This window comes from Bidens hawaiensis, unplaced genomic scaffold, assembly GCF_021521415.1.
Source record: "Bidens hawaiensis isolate Kalapana, Puna unplaced genomic scaffold, B.hawaiensis_p1.1 tig00014836_1, whole genome shotgun sequence".
Classification (NCBI taxonomy): domain Eukaryota; kingdom Viridiplantae; phylum Streptophyta; class Magnoliopsida; order Asterales; family Asteraceae; genus Bidens; species Bidens hawaiensis.
Genome location: NW_027492312.1, coordinates 162,836 through 175,686, shown reverse-complemented (window position 1 = coordinate 175,686; position 12,851 = coordinate 162,836). Strand labels below are relative to the sequence as shown.

Below are 12,851 nucleotides of genomic sequence, written 5' to 3'. Positions count from 1 at the left end.
AAATTTTATTATCAAAGCTTAAACTCTTAAACCAAACCTGAATCAGATCGTTAATAACAGTTTGTGATTTTTAATGGTTTAGTTTTCGTTTAAAAACAATCAAAACCGGCATTAAACACCCCTACGTAACATATTAATTTTTTCAATTCAAAAAATTACAATAATATTATATATAAATTAAAGAGAATAAAATACTCGTTTCTATGGTACAATATTTTTACAAAAATATTAACGTATGAAAAACTTATTGTCGTTTAAAAATCGTTGGTGAAAATTTGGTTTAAAGTTGAAATTAAAAACATGATATGGTTAAAGATGAGAGAGCAACTTGTAAGTCGAGTGAATTATGTTTAAAAGACAAGTTTACCCTTAATTACACATGTATTTCATGCTTTAAGTGTTGTAAATTTCTTAAAAATGAGTGTTTTAATTTGCCCTTATTTGATGTATTATATATAGTATAGATATACTTATTTCGGTATTTATAAATTACACATAATTTAATTAATGACGGGACTTTTTCTTTCTTTCTTTTTTTGAACTATAAACTTTTGTAGACAAACAAACCATAAACAACCCCCTCTTTGCAATAACAACACGAGGCAAAACCACAAGGAACTACATTAAGTCAAAATTACATCATTTCGACCAAGTAATCGACTTACACCCTGATATAATTTTAAACCACAAGAAGCCTAACACTTTAATATCTCGAATTACATGCTCAACCTTAATAACTTTAATTTCAAACCGCTTCTTGTTCCTAACTCTCTAATTCCTCCTACACACAATGATAATAACCCACACAACCTACTCAAATAAGTCAAACTCCCAATTTTTTGTGATCTAATTCTGATAAATAAAAATCAATTTTGGCTCTCATTTAAATCCAATACTCTTTTTACGCGGGAAACGAAACTTCCACGTCAGCACACGTAATATTTGGAAAGCGTACTGGCGAAGATTACACCAATCTTTCGAAACTTTCGAATAACAAGAACCCAATCGACACATATATCCCTTATTATTATTTCATACTTACGACAATTTCTAGGGTTTTTTTTTTCTAATTAACTTCCAATCGCCTGCAACAATGTCAATGAACCATACTGAACGAAATAAGCAGCCTAAAATGGAGGACACTGAAGACACCGTTACCGATCAGTCCGATGATGACAACTTCAGCCAGCGTAGAGTTCTTCGTCACAGCTATTTATCCATTCAGAACCTCATTCGCGGTAGTTTTCGTTGATTTACGATTCATAATGCATGTTTAAGTAGTTGGTAGTTTTGACTGTTGCTTATGCATGTGTAATTACTTTGATTTTGAAATAGATAAAAAGGATGAGATATCGGCGGTTAGCTCGAAGAGGTTTCTTTCGATTATGGACGAGGTCGATGGAATGCATCATTTAGGTATACTTCATTATTTGTTGTAATGTGATTGTGACATTGTTATTGAGTTTTGTAAGATTAGGGATACCATAACACATGAACATAGGGCTGTTACGGCTGTAAGCAGGCCGAACATTCAGTGGGAAGTTTGTTTATGTTTGTTCGTTTAATGAGTGAAAGAACGTGAACAAGGAATTTTGTTCGATTAGCTAAATGAACATTTATATATGTTTGTTTAATAAAGCTTTTTAATCTCTTGTCTAATCTTATCATATAAATTTAAGCAAAATTATTATTTATAATCCAAAAGTATTTAAGTATTGTTATGTGATCAACTGTATGTAAAATAAACATATGAATGTTAATAAGAAAAACATCAACACAAACTTGGTAGTTGGCCAAACTGTTGACGCAAACCATTTTCGGTTAGTCAAATAAAAAAAACTTCGTGTTCGTGAATCGTTCACAAACAAGTTCATTTTCTTAATGAACAAACACGAACAAGAAATTTCATTTTTTTCCAAGGTCTTGTTCGGTTCGTTTGCAGTCCTTAATGAACATACATATTTTGTTACATATATATAAGCTATAAGCTCATACAATTGATAATTCATATCATTTTATACACTTTTACCATATTTGAACATAAGCAGAAGCGAACTAAATTTACCAAATAGGCATTAGCATCTATCATGTTATCTTATTATGTAGCTTTCTGTTTATATCTTTCATATAAGTGGTGGATATAATGAACTTTGGTATGTTTGTATGGAATTTTAAATTATTTTATTGCTCGCTGTTTGTCATAAAAGAAATGATTATAACTTGGTTGTCTTAATACATTGAATATTAATTATTATATTGTAGTTAATAAACTGAGAGAGCAAGTATCTGATGCAGAGGCGTTACGTGACCTAGCTGACACATTGGTAACTTCCATAAGAGTGCATAGCACTGGAAATGTAAATCCATCAGTATTTGTGTTAAGTTTGATCAGTAGATTTGGCAAGAAAAGGAAAATAGGAATCAATGAAAGTGTCAAGATTCGCTGGAAAGACATTGGTTTGCAAGCCTCTTCACTTTTTATGACCGGTAGCGGTTCTTCCACCATGTGTGTTCTTGAGCCTTCAGTTTAACATGCTAATATCTTGTCTTAACTTTTAAATCTACTTTTTCTAGTCTGTTTTTATTGTTATTGAAGGTTTGGACCCATGAATCTCGAACCAAAACCGCCAAAGGCCTCAGCTACTCGAAAACGCCGAAGGTCTGTAAAGGTAGAGAAAGTGACACCCCAAGAGGTATGTGATGATTGGTCAACCAACTCATGTTAAATATTATTTGCAATTGTCTATAATCGTCTTTTTTTACAGCTTGAGGACGCTGCATCTAAAGGGAAGACAGAAACTGAGAAGACTATTGCTACAATGTTTAATATTCTTAAAGTCAACAAAAAAGTTCGTCTCGAAAACCTTGTTTTTGTGCATACTTATTGTAACTGATATTTTTGTATTCAGCACCAAGGAACGCTCCTGCTTCTAGCATGATTACGTCTAAGAAGGTGGTATACTCACACTTCATCTTTAGATTTGACTTCAACGACTGGAAGGTATATACATTACTTTTACTTAACATATCCAAGTTCTTGTATTTATAGCTATTTTGTATGTGGATCTCATTCAAATGCACTAAACATATCATTTATGTGGAAATTGCAGCTGATGTCGAATTTAGTGGCTGAAGATTCTGAGCTGATGCCTCATAGGACAAAGCTGAATCTCTGTGATGGTTCTCAGTCAGAACCAAATTCAAGTGCAAACAGTAGTCCAACTACAAGAACTAGTACAAAAACTTCACCAAAAAGGTCTAAGAAAGCCTGATATGTCGCATAAAATTGACAGTATTGATTTTAGTAAGAGTAAGTAGGAATTGTCTTGATGTAAATTGTTAAAAGATGTAATTTTTGGTGTCTTTTTGTGCAGAATATTAAAGTTTGACACGTTACATCTTTTGGGCTATGTATATTGCTCTGCTATTTTGTCACTATTTCTTGTCGCCATCTAGTTTTATGCATTTCTGATTTCATCATAGAATGCAGCTATACATGAATTGAATAATCCTCAACACCTGGTCATGTTTTGGGTCAACCATTGTTGTTCATATCGTTCTTGGTCTTAGTAGATTAAGATGTTTGAATCTATGTTACCTTTGTTTGGATTGCTCGACCCAACTGCATTGTTGTTACAGTTTGTCATAAAACAGTTAACACCATTACACTATATAATCCTAGCTGGTTAATGTTTCAGTGGAAGGGTTAAAGTTGTCAATTTATTTATTTTTTTCCATATGAAAGCATTGATATGGTATTCTGAAATTGCAGGGGTGGTTCCCTTATTTTAGGACCTTTTTGTTTTTATTCATTGTAAATCGAAGGAAAAACACTGTACTTTTATAGCACTCAACACTTATAAATTCTTTTTCCTAAATCAATAATACTGAGTGGTGAGATACTGAGGGGTTCTTCCTGAGACTCTCCTTTGAGCCAAGTGTACAATGTTAACCGATATATTGAGCATGATTGGATGGACACATTTTTGACTAAGTTAGATCATCTCCAATGGTTGGTTTATGTTGGTTCAAACCAACCCAAAAATCACCTAAACCATTGGAGTGGTTGGTTCAAACTAAAAAACAAGGTTTGAGGTTTGATATTCCAAACCACCAATTGTGGGCCCCAAACATCACATCTTTCACCCCACACATATATATACTCATATTTATATTTATAATATATATTAAAATATTATACATATACATACATACATACATACATATATACATATTTTTATATATATATTTCAAAAATGATGTATTTTTTGTTTTGTGTATTTTTTACGTAATGGCTGTTTAACGGTTAAATTATTTAACGGGTAGTTTTCTAAAACTAGTTTTTTTTAACGATTTTATTATCTATTTTATAACGCTTAATTCGAATAAAAACCATGACAAGAAGTTCTAGAAAAAAAAACTCTTACAAGAAGTCCTTGACATTACAAAGAGTCCTAGAAAAAAAATGTTACAAGAAGTCTTAGCAAAAAGAATTATACTAATTAAATATTTTATAGTATGTGAAATTCTTATTTAAAATAAATGTAAAAGTAAATGATGATGTGAAAATGTAAAGATGGTTTGGGAAAGTGTATTGTTGTAGAAAAAAAATGTGGTTTTTAAGAAAGCTGATGTGACAATGATGTGACTGGTTTGAACCAAAAACTGTTGGAGATGGTCTTAGAAAAGAAGAGGTTTTTTTTTTGTCAAATGAGCTTTTGTTTATATATATTACTGCTCAGGTTTTTATCATGCCATCATGTGTGCTAGGTAGGGACTTCAATTGAGTTGGGTTCATGGGTTAGAATGATTTTGTGTAACTAGCTGAATAGGTGAACACAGAACATGTTTAAAAAGCGTGCTGTGTTTTAGATGGACCTAGTTAATGTTCATTTGCGAAAACAAGTAATGCTATATCCATCTCATATAAACCCTTTTTTTTCGAATTGGTATTTAATTGGTTATGCTTCAGTTTATATATTTTGTTAAGATTAGCGAATAAATGGAAATGATCAGAGAATGAGAAACGAACGGTGGGTGGTTGATAATAATAATAATAATAATAATAACAAAAAAAGGCTCTCTAGAATTGAAAATTTGACGAAGAGTTCAATAAGGAAAATTAATTTTTCTTGTGCGAGAAAGTTTTAAATAAATTATCAAGTTTCAAAGGTTAATATAACTCTACATTATTTTACTTGTGTGAGAAACTTAAAAATAAATTATTAAGCTTAAAATGTTAATATTTTTAAACTAGCAATTTAAAATCTAAATACGAACTTAAAAAAATGTTTTTCCTTGAACAAGCTAATGGGTTAGTCGGTCTGCTAATCTATTTGTGTTTGATTGACTTGTTCAATAAACAAGTTATATTAATAGGCCCAAAGTGTTGAGATTATGCTATACATCTATGTTCCCAGTTATAGGATCGTAGTTATTGTTATAAGTTCCAACAAAGTATTGTCTCACCAACAGGATGGGCATTCTTATTCTTTACCGAGCTTGGCCTAAAACTAAACATGTAACGGCCGGGTCCTTGGTTTCGGTGAAAACCATTTGGCAATTAAAATTTTATATAAGTGTATGTGCACACCACGTACACATGATACGTTTGAGAAAGAGAATGTGTTGGACGGTAGGAGAGCATGAGAGGAAGGGATATGTTATCAAACATCAAGTGACCTTTTATTTTATAAAGAAGAGGGATGTGACTAGTAAGTACATAATACAAAATTCATATTATAATAAAATGATTCATAATATACTTGTAAGTTGTATTGTAGGGTAAGTTGTAACTTTGTAAGCTATAGTAGGCCTAATGGACCAAACATATTATGGATTAGACCTAGTGGACCAGACATATCCAATTTTATAAGCCTAGTGGTGTAGTGGTTAAGTTCAGTCCGGGAAATGTTTCATCCATAATGTATAGTAATTAGTAAATATAAAATGAAATGAAAAGATGAACGAATAAAGTTTTTTTTTTTATTATTATTAAACGTATCCGGATAAGAGTAAATCAAAAGATTTGATATTTTCTTTTTAAAGAGCCCGAGGAACCAAGGATTGATATTTAGTAAAACAGGCTTTGCGATTCAAAAGGGGATAGTGGCACAGCTTGTTGCTCGCTTACCCATTTTTCAGATGTAGCTCGGTTTGTGTTTATATGTCAATGTTTATATGTCAAAGTTATAATTCTTCGAGAGTAAAAAAAAGAAACATTTTAATGATCGAACACAAACTTCCGAACACGTATAAAGTTAATAACAATATAAACTGTCACTGTTACTTTTAAGGTTTAATTTCATGATAAATAAAAAATCCGAGCATATTATCGTTTTTTTAGTCGTGGTACAAATTACTAATGTAAAATACCAGACATATTTAGGTTTAGGCCTAGTCACGATACAAGTCATTTATAACTTATTATAGCATATGTTAAACTAAATGTTGAATAAAAGATGGGAGGAAAATCTTCAAGGTAGTAAGTTGACTAAATTTGTTTACAATATCGAAGGTTGACAGCTAAGCTCGTTTGACAGAGAATATATCGTTCTAGCAAATATTGAATAACACAAAATGTAAGGTGGCATCAACCATCATCTTACATGTGGCATTATCGGCTACATGAGAACTAGATTACCAACATTTCGGCTACACAAGGTTCTGCCCGCCATGTCTTGGAAAAACCAAATTACCAATTTTTCGGTTACACAAGCCTCAACTTCTCTGTTGTCAGATTACAACTTTTCGGCTACACACACAAGAGCCCCACCTCCTTTGTAGTCAACTAGAGTTGTTTGTCGGCTCTCGTGTAGCTGAGCTAGTGTTTCTTTTTCTTGTGTCACACATGACAGATAAATGATTCTTTCTGCCGAACGAGCTGAGGGGTCAACTTCTAATCGGATCGTTTTGAATTTGATTATTTTGAAAAATACAAAGTTCATGACTATATTGTAACTCGACTATTTTGGAGACTTTCCATAAAAGATTTGTAAAGATGTCTAAGAAATAAAAAGTAAGTTTCAAAAGATTGAATGTTTTTATTGTTTTAAAATCAAATTCTTGATAAGTTTCTTGTATAAAATGGTAAATCCAACAAAATTTTGGATATTTATGTAAGTTATCAATCATACGATTTATGATTCTTGAAATATCTTGTCACCGGTGTGAAGACTAATTGCATCACATGCAGGGCCGGATTTGGCCCATATATATTGATACAAATAGAAAAAAAGGTTGTAGCAAGGTTGCAGCCTGCAGGAACGTTCAGTGAGTGAGGGTTACCAACTTACCATAGCCAACAACTTAAAAAGCAACAGACAACGATCACGAGTTCACGACGGTGACTGGACGAAGTCCAATCATCCATAACAGTGATTCCGGCTAGTACGATGGCGGACGACAGTCGACAGGTGGTTACGGAATACGATTTCGCGATTTCAGAACAATGAACTCGATTCCGACAACTAGTAAACCATTAACATGTTTGAATTGTTTGATTATTTGAAAAACATTTAATTTAGACTTCGAACTATGCTTTGATTATGATATTTTTAAATTAAAGAGGTATATATATTCGAAATTGAAACCATGTCTTTTTTTCTTCTTATTTGAGTTCTTACAAGTTGAAACTGAAGCAACTTTGATTTCGTTGAAGGCGATTACTAGGTGTTGTTCACATGTTCTTCAATTATACATTGAAAAATTATTTGATAAGTTTATCCGTTTACAAAATGCACTTGAACAATATTATGCTTGATTATTTGTAATTGCTTCACAATTTTGTATGTTTTTTTTATCGTATATATATGTTAAAATTTTGGGGGCCCAATTTTATAATTCGTGCAAGGCCCACGAAATCTATCGAGTTCTTGGGGACGGCCCTAATCACATGTCGCCTTTAAGGTTTAGGTTCATTGTAAATAAGTTGATATTTATTAAACGTTAAAAATCTATCAACACACAACTAACAACGTTATTGACTTCATATGTGTTTAGCTTAACCAACATTGAAGTTCTAATGTTTTATATAAACGAAATTTATATAGGGTTTATATGCCATAACAATATCATCGATACGTAACCACATTCTTGGAACAAATATATTTAGATAACCTTTATGCTAGTTTTTAAGGTGTAAAAGTGAGAAAAACTTTCATATGAAATAAGTAACATGATTTCTAGAAAGACAAGCCTATATATGTTGAAAGTATGACTTGATAGCTTTATCCGGATCTTAAGCTCAATTCAAGTAGCAAAAAGTAATACAAATACCTTAATAATTAGAGACCACTAGTTAAAGCATCACGTTAACGTCAAGTAGGCAGGATCCATTTACTAACTAATCCTTACATAATGCTTTGTGGAGTAACTAAAAATTAAATAATAGAAAAAAGAAAACAAAAAAAGTTTGATTAGTGCATTAAGAATGAAAACCACTTGATTTAGTCATCTTGTGCGCCAACACACTAACAAAGAAAAAGAATACTCCTTTATGACGCCCCCTTTGTTTGAAGCGGCGTGATTTTCAGGCGTTAAACTGTCCATGTGACATCCGATTGACGCCCCTAGTTAATCCATAACGGTTATGAAAATATTTATTGCGGAATAAACCAATCTAATACATCACGCCCATGGTTAGTAATAATACCACGACCGTCCATACTAAGTATTAATCTGGCTTAACGTCAGTGGATGACGTGTGAGGACAAAACTACCAGCCTACACGTGTGTAGTGTATCCTTACAATTACATGCTATGCTGCAGTTACAGTCCCACTCTCCATAAACCCTCCTCAACTTTTTCAAAGTTTATAAATATGTCCTTATTGAATCACATATGTTACAGTTGAGTAACATGTCTTTCACTAAATAATATTCCACGAACTATGTGTTCACATTTATATAGTTATCAAGGTTTTATAGCTTTAAAGGTCTTCTCTTAGTTTAATTATAGGTCAGTAACTCTCACTAGGTTTCGATTATAAAATTAAATTATCGTAAAACTTCTTACCATAACGGTTTATTATTTTTCCTTTGTAGAAATTTCTTAAGTAAAAGAATTTATTGAATCGGAAAGTTCAAAGTTTTTTATTTGGTGGTATTTAAAAGTATGAATAATCTTGTCTTAGGTAGTCTAGCGTTTTATCTCCATCGCATGTGTAAGGGTCAGGGAGGTGGCTTGCAGATTGTTCGTTTGTATGATCTGAAATAATTTTTTTCGAAAGGCTGCTCAAATTTCCTATGTTATCTAAATGAATTAAGAGATTCAAATCGCTAATAAATAAAAAAAACTCCTAATGGGAAACATCATTGAATCCATCCACAACTCAAATGGAAAGACTGTCTTTGACGGTGTTAAAGACTCGAATATGTGGATTAATATTGGTCACGTGAAGATTGTACTTACGGTGAAGAAAACAATTAAGTTAGGTGAACATGCTACTTTTTGTTTATAGTAATAATAAAGAAACAATCCTTTCACTTCAAATATCCGAGACTTTATGCTTTAGAACAGCAAAGTTAATAAAAAAAACACTATTAAAACTCATGTTCAAAACAAATAAGAATATATAAAGGTTGAATTTGATACTTTTTAAAAGCACTGATCTACTGCTGACCATTGTTCTTTTACAAAGACTATTTAGTCCAGACATTAAAACCTCAAGGAGTCAAGGGCACATTAAGAAAAACCATTCTTTATATAAACCAGCTCTACCATTTTGTAAACGGAAACGAAGAAGCCCTTCGTGTCACACAGCTGAGACACCAAGTGCTTCTACCAAGTGAGGCTCTGTATTCAGATCGATTCAGGTGATTTATATCTATATCTATATCTATCTTTATTGATTAACACATATTTGCATGCAAGAAATTCATCAATTAGTTATATATCCAGTTCTAATTTTGATTTTTGATTTTTGATTTTTTTAGCTGCATTATTAATTGATCTACAGATCAGTCTGATTACAGTTCTATGCGATTTCGATTCGATTCATTTCACTCAGTTTGCTATAAATTTGTGCGTTTGTTGCATGTGATTTTGATCCATGTCACTCACTTCACTAGCACTCTTAATTTGTAAAACATTAGTGTTTTTTTTTTTGCCTAATTATTTTCTTCATTTTAACAAAATCACCTAAGAGATTTTTTTATAGATATTTTTATTTAGCTGAGTCATAAAAAAATGTTTATATCTTTGACAGGTGTCGATCGGTTAATTTTATTTTGAGTACTAATGTGACTAATGTCATAGATGTCAGCATTTGTATTGGAATGATGCATTTTTCAGTAATTATTTGCGTGTAAAGCTAAAAAACACGCTGATTTTTGTGATTCTTATGTATACGTGTTAATTGACAACTAGATCTATGACATCTGGTTACTGTGTAAACGAGCCAAACCGCTCATGAGCTATATAAGATCGGCTCACAAAAATTTTGAATTGAAAAAGTTTGAATCGAGCCGAGCTTAAACGAGCTTAAACCTAAAAATAAGTTTGTTTAATAAAAGGGTCCATAAGTGGCCGAGCCTATTATTTATACAAATTTTATTATTAAAAAATATATATTATGTTAAAAAAAGTATAATTGTATTTAAAATATATAAATTTACTAAATAATATATATTATGTTACCTATAAAATTTTCATTAAATATAATTATATTTAAAATATATAAATTTTCTAACAAATATTAATGAGCCGACTTCGAGCTTGAATAACTACTCACAATTCAAGCTCGAGCTCTAGGAAGCTCTAGAAATAGAGCTCGAGCTCTTTGACGACAAGATCTATGGCTTTCTTGATATTTTTGAGACAAGCCACTCGCAAACTAATTGAGATCAACTTGTAAAAAGATCGAATGGATCCAAGCTTACACGAGCTCGAGTTTAAAATAAGTGTTTAATAAAATAGCCCAAGCTCACGCTTCAGTCATTAAGCTTGAGCCGGCTCATGAGGTTATTATTAATATAAATTTAATATAAATTTTATTCAGTACAAACTTATGTAATCATTATTATTATTATTTATGTAATTATTATTATTATTATTAATTGTTATGATAAAAAAAACTAAATAATATATATTTTTATATATAAATTTAAAATTAAACATTTTATATAAAATTAAATATAAATATATATAAATTAATTAATAAATAATAAACGAGCCAAGCTCGAAACGAGCCGAGCTCGGGCTGGGCTCCATACTCTTTGTTCTAGACTTCCAATCATGGTTAACATATTGCATGTACAGGTTGAAGACTCCGGTCAAACGGTCAACAACAAGATGGGAGCAGGAGAACGCATGGCTGCAACCGATGACAACCACCCACTGGACCGAGTCCCTCATTCCAAACCACCATTCACCATCAGTGACCTCAAGAAAGCCATCCCACCACACTGCTTCCACCGCTCCCTAACCCGCTCTTTCTCCTACGTCCTATCCGACCTCACCATAACCGCGGTCCTCTACCACCTTGCCACCACATACTTCCACCACCTCCCTGTCCCATTTTCCACCATAGCCTGGCTCTCTTACTGGATAGCCCAAGGCTGTGTCCTAACCGGTGTCTGGGTCATAGCCCACGAATGCGGTCACCACGCGTTTAGTGATTATCAATGGGCTGATGACACCGTGGGCTTCGTACTCCACTCGGCCTTACTCGTCCCGTACTTCTCATGGAAGTATAGTCACAACCGTCACCACTCCAACACTGGCTCACTCGAACGGGACGAAGTTTTCGTCCCTAAATATCGTTCCAAAGTCCCGTGGTACTCAAAATACTTTGACAACACACCGGGCCGGATCCTCGGGCTATTCGTAACCCTCACTCTAGGCTGGCCCTTATACTTAGCCTTTAATGTGTCGGGCCGGCCCTATGACCGTTTCGCCTGCCATTATGACCCGAGCAGCCCAATTTACAACGAGCGTAAACGTTACCAAATATTCCTTTCTGACGTCGGCATTGTCATCACATCGCTCGTCTTGTTACGTGTGGCTCTAGCGAAAGGAGTGGTTTGGGTGATTTGTGTCTATGGGGTTCCGTTGATGATCGTGAACGCGTTTTTGGTGTTGATAACTTATCTTCAACATACTCATTCGTGCTTGCCTCATTATGATAGCTCGGAATGGGAGTGGTTAAAGGGGGCGTTGGCTACGGTGGACCGTGACTATGGTGTATTGAACAAGGTGTTTCATCATATTACTGATACACATGTGGTGCACCACTTGTTTTCAACAATGCCGCATTATAACGCGATGGAAGCGAAGAACGCAGTGGCACCGTTGCTTGGGGATTATTATCGGTTCGATGAGACTCCGTTTTATGTTGCTGTTTGGAGAGAGATGAAGGAGTGTATATTTGTGGAGGCAGATGCGGAGGGAAAGAAAGGTGTGTTTTGGTACAAGAATAAATAGTGTGTTTTGCTTAGGATGCTATGGCAATGGGTAGTGTTTTGTGTTTGTGTGTTTATGTTGTTGTCGTTCATGTGTATGTCAGATGGATGTAATGCAGCAGGCATTGGCTGTGGGGGTATGTTTCAGTATTGTCTTAATGGGCTGTGTGGTATGTTTTAGTATTGTCTATGAATATAATTGTTGTTTAAAGTAAGATTCTGTTTGTTGTTTCTGTCACTTGCTATACTAAATAAATGTTATGGTTTAACTAAAAAGTGTATAACATCCCGTCAGCTGTGCGCTTTTACTAGCTCACCGTTTGACAAGTGAGATATTGTTTAATTTTAATTAAATATATAAACAGGAGGAATATGTGTATTTGATAATTAAAAAGTGTATTACCGTCCTATCGTAGACGGTGCGCTTTTACTAGCTCACCGTTTCACAGG

General features: G+C 33.3%; 2 pseudogenes across 1 annotated transcript; both read left to right on the top strand.

The window, feature by feature from the left end:
• Positions 1–1,093: 1,093 nt before the first annotated feature.
• Positions 1,094–3,272, top strand: LOC143547830 (non-structural maintenance of chromosomes element 4 homolog A-like; annotated as a pseudogene).
• Positions 3,273–9,749: 6,477 nt separating this feature from the next.
• LOC143547829 (acyl-lipid (9+3)-(E)-desaturase pseudogene) lies at positions 9,750–12,435 on the top strand (annotated as a pseudogene). The gene is made up of 2 exons (XR_013137853.1): positions 9,750–9,815; positions 11,260–12,435. The product of XR_013137853.1 is annotated as an acyl-lipid (9+3)-(E)-desaturase pseudogene (transcript).
• Positions 12,436–12,851: the final 416 nt, after the last annotated feature.